This window comes from Melopsittacus undulatus, chromosome Z (assembly GCF_012275295.1).
Source record: "Melopsittacus undulatus isolate bMelUnd1 chromosome Z, bMelUnd1.mat.Z, whole genome shotgun sequence".
NCBI classification, from domain to species: domain Eukaryota; kingdom Metazoa; phylum Chordata; class Aves; order Psittaciformes; family Psittaculidae; genus Melopsittacus; species Melopsittacus undulatus.
In genome coordinates this window covers 44,408,447-44,415,210 of record NC_047557.1, presented here as the reverse complement: position 1 = coordinate 44,415,210, position 6,764 = coordinate 44,408,447, and the positions used below count along the sequence as shown (strand labels likewise).

At 41.4% G+C, this 6,764-nt stretch overlaps 1 long non-coding RNA gene across 1 annotated transcript; it reads right to left on the bottom strand.

Moving 5' to 3' along the window:
* Positions 1-4,732: 4,732 nt before the first annotated feature.
* On the bottom strand, positions 4,733-5,748 carry LOC115947448 (uncharacterized). Its single transcript, XR_004081376.2, has 3 exons — positions 5,593-5,748; positions 5,373-5,504; positions 4,733-5,051 (listed from the first exon to the last, which is right to left on the bottom strand). It is a non-coding gene; the product is annotated as an uncharacterized lncRNA (long non-coding RNA).
* Positions 5,749-6,764: the final 1,016 nt, after the last annotated feature.

Here is a 6,764-nt window from a genome sequence, read left to right as displayed (position 1 = left end):
AAATTATACAGCACCGTAAATTTACTGGACATTTTACAAATACAGATACTTCCCCTGTCCCAAAGAATTTAAATCTAAATCAGGCATGACAAACAGAAGGCATGGCAGAGGACAATAGTTCAAGACAAGAATGATGAGAAAAGAGTAAACATTGTCTGAGGTGAGGGGTTTAAAGGAGAGAGGAGTGAAGATGAGATAAAGGTCTCCTTCTAGGTGCAGGAGAGTTTTAATTTTAAATGCATCTCTGTTCCCCAAAGAAAGATAAAATGCAGCTCTGGGGGTCTTCATTTATGTGCTTACTGATAAATCCACTTGCTGAGTTTTGAAGCTTCGTTTGGAACTTGTTTATGTTTTTGTTGTTAATAGATTATTATTCCAAGTGATCTTACAGAAGGACAATGAATTTACAAGTGACAGCTTTTGGCTTAGTAACAAAGTCAAAACACTCAGCCAGAGGTGGCAGAGGGCTTTGTTTTGCTTTGTGTTCCCAGCAGAAAGAGCCTGTGCCAAGCACAGAGAGGAGCCATGGCCATGGTGCAGAGCTGACTTCACAGCAAGCATGGACAGAGTCAGCAGCATCTGTGCAAAGCCAGCTACTCAGGAACTGAACTGGTGGCAGACACCCGAATCTAACTCACTGCAGTTATGGCTGGCAGAAACAGGGTTGATATCACTGGACAGTATGGGTTGAACTGTGGGCTGGGACCAACATCTGCTGGAAGACCTCAATGCATCTGCAGAGGGCTGCCACTTCCAGGAGTCCCTTTTCTACCAAGAAAGCAAGAATGGGGTTTTTGGGTGGATGCAGTTGGGATAAAACAATCTGGACGTCAGAAAACTGGACAATAATTACTTTGAGAGCGAGGCTGAACAAACTCTATGTATAGAGCTTTGAGGCTGTCACTTTCTCAAATACATGTTAAAAGCACAGAGAATTATCAAACTTTTCTTTGTTGGTCTTTTCATCCCTCTGCAATAATGTATTAATTCACTCCTCTTAATAAATGGTTGGGACTGGTAAAAAGCCAGAGCTATTCCTCTACACCATAGCAGTGGTGTTATAGCTAAGGTACCTCATGGGAGCCATAGTCCAGCTGCAACACCAGCTACAGTTGCTTCAATGCAGGAGACTACTGTGATCTGAGACAGACACCCTCAGACACCTGAAACCCTTGTAAAGGACTTGTGGGAGCTTGGCAGCCATTTGGGAACACAGCTGGTGGGAACGTGTGATACCCCATAGAACCTAAAGGGATGCTAGACATCTATGCTTAAGCAACTGAATTTCTCCGATGGTGTCAAACAAAAGGACAACAGGGGTAAAACAAACATTACTTTAATATATGGAACTGAAATTATACTTTACCTCAGCCATTGTTTCCTGACTACCATGAAGCAGCAACAAATCTAGATGAATTCTCAAGCCACAAAACACCTTGTTTGTCTACCAGCAGCTGAAGCTGCAGAATTTTTTGAAAGCATCTTTTGTACCATCGTACCCACCTCATCTTCAGATAAAACCAGCCTCCTTTTGTTGGTCTGTGGAAGTTAAGTGGAGTAGCTGAGTGATGAAAGGGATATCAAGTTGCCAGAAGTGTATAACCAGCCTGAGCCTTGGTGGTCTGACATGACTCAGAGAGGTGCTGGATGGATGTGGAGCAGGACACGTGATAAGACACAGTATAAGGAGCTCTGGCAAATGGCACATTTTGGCAGCACAGAAACTGCACACCTTCCCTGTATGACTGCATTTCATAGGCTGCCAGTGAAATCAAAGCTCCCTCAACACTACTCATCCTTCTTCCCAGAATGACTGCTGTACACCACTGTCAGTCTATAGAGTTCGTCAGTATGAGGAAGCTCTGTGGGAATGGGTTGGCATCCACAAATCTGTCAGGGAAGTGGTTGGAATATGTAGCTTACATGTCTTCATTCTGATTAAGCTTTAGTTACTCAGACTGTAACAAACACCAAGTTTACATAACACTGCAATCTCCACAGACAATGTTAAAAAGCTACACATTCTGGACATTATCTATCACACAGGCTAATTTAATGTAAGTTTCAAAACTATGTAGAACCAAAACACTAATAATGAAACAAATGCCTTTTTTCATTACTATCAAAATAATCAAACCCTGACAGCTTTTTTTTTTTTTTTTTTTTTTTTTAATGGGAGCAAGTTAGCCTCTTGTTCCATTTTGGAATAAGCTTTGTTTCAAACCATTGGAATTTCCTTCAGAACAGAAATCCCAATTCCCAACCATTTTTGTTCCCATTGTTCCTGCATCCCAGATCCCAGCACCCAGAGGCTAAACTTCTTTTCCAGTGCATGTCCCCCTTCCACCTCCCCATGCCCACAAATCCTGCTGTGTAGAGTCTCACAGGCTCTCTTTTGGAGAAACAGACTTTGCAGACAGCACAGACACACAGCCCACTCTTTGGAGAGCAATTGTATTGTGTTAGGTTCCTGCACCTAAGGCTCTTTGTAGCATAATCTCTTACAGAACTAACATTAACCATCTGGTACCATTTAAAACAAGCGGCCCTGTGGACTACATTACCCAGAATCCTTGACAGAGGAGTTGATGAGTAGCTAATGAGTGAAGAATAAGTCAGGCTCACTGTGTTCCTCAAAGTCATGCTCCTTTTCTGGCCAGATGTATACAATGGATGATGGTGACAGCAGGTAAAACTCAAAGCCAGAAAGGTTGTGCTTATATTCATCTCAATAATGAGTGAAAAATTCAGGCCCAGCCTTTCTTTTCAGATCCATGACCCCAGCCAGAATATACAAAACTTATTTTTGCTCTCTCCTGACAGAAACATCCAAAAATTCACAGTCATTGTAGAATTCTAGGTCAAAAAAAAAAAAAACAAACCCAAATTCTATGAACAAATCACCCAATTAAATTAACCAAAGTTAATCCCAGTAGAGCAGCTGGAAGCAGTGGTTAAACACAGATGATTATCCAGATGCTGTAGCAGGGCACCCATAATGATTTCATCAGAGGCACAGCTGAAGAGATGCCAAACTTCCTCACTGCAACTGGAGCAGGTGACAGCGAGTATCTGGTTCTTCCCTAAGCAGCCATACCACAGACAGCTTGGCATTTGCACCCTCTCCTACCAGCTCGTTCAGATCAGAGTGCTGCTGCTTTCAATGCTGACAGCAGGCATGCAGTTTCAGAGATGGATCACCATACTTTAAAAAAGCTTCCTTAAAGTTTACGATCGTGGAGATGTCACATAATATTTGGCTTTTGATGTGATGCAGTGTAAATGCTGTAATCATATTTACAAGACATGATTGATAACATGCTGTGCATGAACTCCTTCCTTTCAACTTTCCCATAAAAGACATTCATCTGCCACTTCCAAATCTCAACTACCTAATTATGCAAGAGAAAAAAACTAAAATAAGTCCAAGCAGGGCAAATTGACCAGAAGAAAGTTCAGTTCTGAACCTGTGTTTGCTGAACGATTATGTGAGATCCCAATGAAGGCTAAGTCCCACAGCAAAACTCCTCACCTGAATACCAGTTCAATTAATCCTTTATTTCAGCAGTGTGATCTCACTGATAAAGTTACTCCTGAGCTTCACTGATGTACAGGGATCCCCAGCAGATGCTGTAGAGGAGACTATGGACTTGTTGAGCTGCTCTGCTGCCTGATAATACTCTCCTTACTCCCAGAGTACATCACCCAAAGTGGCGGCTAGGTTAATATAGCCAGCTCCACCAGAAGGGAATCAGGGAGCACTTTTTTCATCCTGTCTCTAGAGCTGGGAGGTGGTCATCTCTGATATGGGTGTCACCCTGTTAGGTACTAAAGACTTCCATTGCAGCCTTAAGCACCATGGCCTGCATTTGGGGAGGGGGCATTTTACAACTGAGTCAATCAGTTGCTTGAAACTCCCTTTCAACACTCATACAGCCAAAGTTTGACATCTGTAAAAGACAAAGAATGTGACCAGCTCACACAATAGGAAAAGGATTACTGTAACTAGATGGTGATGGAACAATTAAATCAATGGTAAAAAAACAAATTTTTCATAGTGAAGGAAGAACATGGTAAATAAGCCCAACTGGAATGGAAGTTCTTAATACATATTTGTATTGCACTACACTTTCACATGATTCTGAGATTCAGGCTATGATGCATTAGCATGTTATTAGAAAACTCCAGTTGCAAAAGAATCAAATTCAATTTTTATGTCATACAGAAAGGTATTATTTTGCTACAGCATGCTTGAATTTACAGCCAAGAATGTTTAAAACATGCTGCAAACCTTTGAGCAAATAGGAGATGAGGTTAAAGTTGAAGAAAAAGCATCTAGCATCCACAGTCTGGCATGTGGTAAAGTCATGCTGGAATCAGTTAAGATTATCTCATGTAGTAGTGGGAGACACTTTGAATGGTAGAAGGACATCCAATCCTGCAGATGTTCAGATAACAAATGTTTCCAAGGCACTTTGAAGATGAAGCTCATAAATAGAAGGTTTCATTATTAGATATTAGGAAGAGTAATAAAAACAAATACAGTTCATACTAAAGAACATCTGAAGACTCTTTTATGAGACACAGCATAAGGGTCTTTTCAAAGTAGTGATTTATTTTTTCACATTACTCTTTTTCATTAGCAGAGTTCAGAAATTAATTTGAAAATTTCTGTTTCATTCAATCCAGCAGTGTCAAACATTTCTGCCAAAGAAAGACACAACAACTCAGACAGCGTAAAGAAGCTTGTAAAAAGCTACTAGACATAGAAGTTCACTCAGCCACTAGCATCACTGATTGGATCCAGAGCCACAATAAAAATGGATAGACAATATATGCCCTTACCTTAAACCATCTCAAATACCACACAAAGGAAAGGGGGGCAAAGGAGCAAAAGAGCGAACTGTAGAAAAAAACAAATGAAAGCCATACACCCAACATCTCAATTTCGAACAGTTGTGTAAAACATCTGGAAGTTGCAAATCCTGAAGAACCCAGCAGTCCCCGTATCTCATATTTCACCCAAGGACACCATAGTTGGTCTCTGTGAACTAAAGAAGAGGAACAAAAAGAAGCATAGCAGGTCAAATAAGGTGTGTGCACAAGCTAAAGATTTGTTGGCTTCATTACAAATATTTTCTGTGTGATGAATGAGAAATGTTTTACAGACTTGGGCTGTGAGAGCAGTGTACAGCAAAATTCCTTTGTTGAATGGACAGGTGTTAGAAGAGGATCTTACATCCCAAGGCTTACATCCATAAGCGTGATCTTGCAGTGGTGTCCCTGGAGTTATCATAAATGCACACTTTTTCTAGTCAACCTTTTTCTTTTCCAGTCATGATTATATGCAATGACAGTTTTAATGGACATACCTTCAAGAAGAGAAATTCCAGTAAGAATGTAGAAGTGCCTTTGAAGTAAGGAATATGCTGAATCGCAGCCATTAAAAATTTATGAGGTTTCTGTTACTGGTAGAAGAGAAAGCTCTGTGGTACACGATAGACCTAAAGTGACACATATTGCAAATTTAAGTACCGCATACAAGAGAGATAAGAAAGCTACTCATACTGTGTTAGGAATAGAATGTATTACCTTGTGCACAGTAGGAGGCAATGTTTTTGAATGCTGCTGTTACCAGACAAATCCTTTCACTGAAATACCAGACAGGACATCCTCAGAAAGAAGGACAGAGTAGAGAGCAGGGAGAGCAGGGGGTTAGAAACAAAGCACATGCTAAATAATCATAGAATCATAGAATAGTTAGGTTGGAAAGGACCTTAAGATCATCTAGTCCCAACCCACTGCCATGGGCAGGAGCACCTCACACTAAACCATGTCACCCAAGGCTTCATCCAACCTGGCCTTGAACACTGACAGCGATGGAGCATTCACAGCCTCCCTGGGCAACCCATTCCAGTACCTCACCACCCTAACAGTAAAAAATTTCTTCCTTATATCCAGACTAAACCTCTGCTGTTTAAGTTTCAACCCGTTACCCCTTGTTCTATCACTACAGTCCCCAATGAATAGTCCCTCCCCAGCAACCCTGCAGGCCCCCTTCAGATACTGTAAGGCTGCTATGAGGTCTCCACGCAGCCTTCTCTTCTCCAGGCTGAACAGCCCCAACTTTCTCATTTGTCTTCATATGGGAGATGCTCCAGTCCCCTGATCATCCTCGTGGCCTCCTCTGGACTTGTTCTAACAGTTCCATGCCCTTTTTATGTTGAGGAGACCTGAACTGCACACAGTGCTCCAAGTGAGGTCTCACAAGAGCAGAGTAGAAATTGACAATTTGGTAAGAAAATGACCACTTACAGAACTGAGACCCAAAGCAGGTGAGGACAGGAGAATCCTACAGAATACAAAGCTCATGATTTTCCTTGCAATTCTAGAGAAAGGGAGGGAGGGAGGGTGGGTTAGTTTTTTGACAAATAAGTACTTATTTTTCTTATTTAGACATAAAAGGTGGCATCATGTAGAAAACCCACAAGAAGATTTCAGTGAAAGAGAAGCCTAGGAATATAAAGCATATTTTGGGAACTTTCAATTAGGGTTAGGAGTATAAGGATCCTGAAAAGCAAAGCTGTTGGGGACTGCCGTATTTTGCATGTGTGGTGCACACATGTAGAACTAAAAATACACAAGGAAGCTGCAGATTCAGTTCTTTACAGTGAAGAACACCAGAAATTCTCTCTGTCATAAGGTCTTCCTGGGTTCAGTTCTGTGTATGCCTCAGGGTATGGTGAAGACCTACATACTGGGCT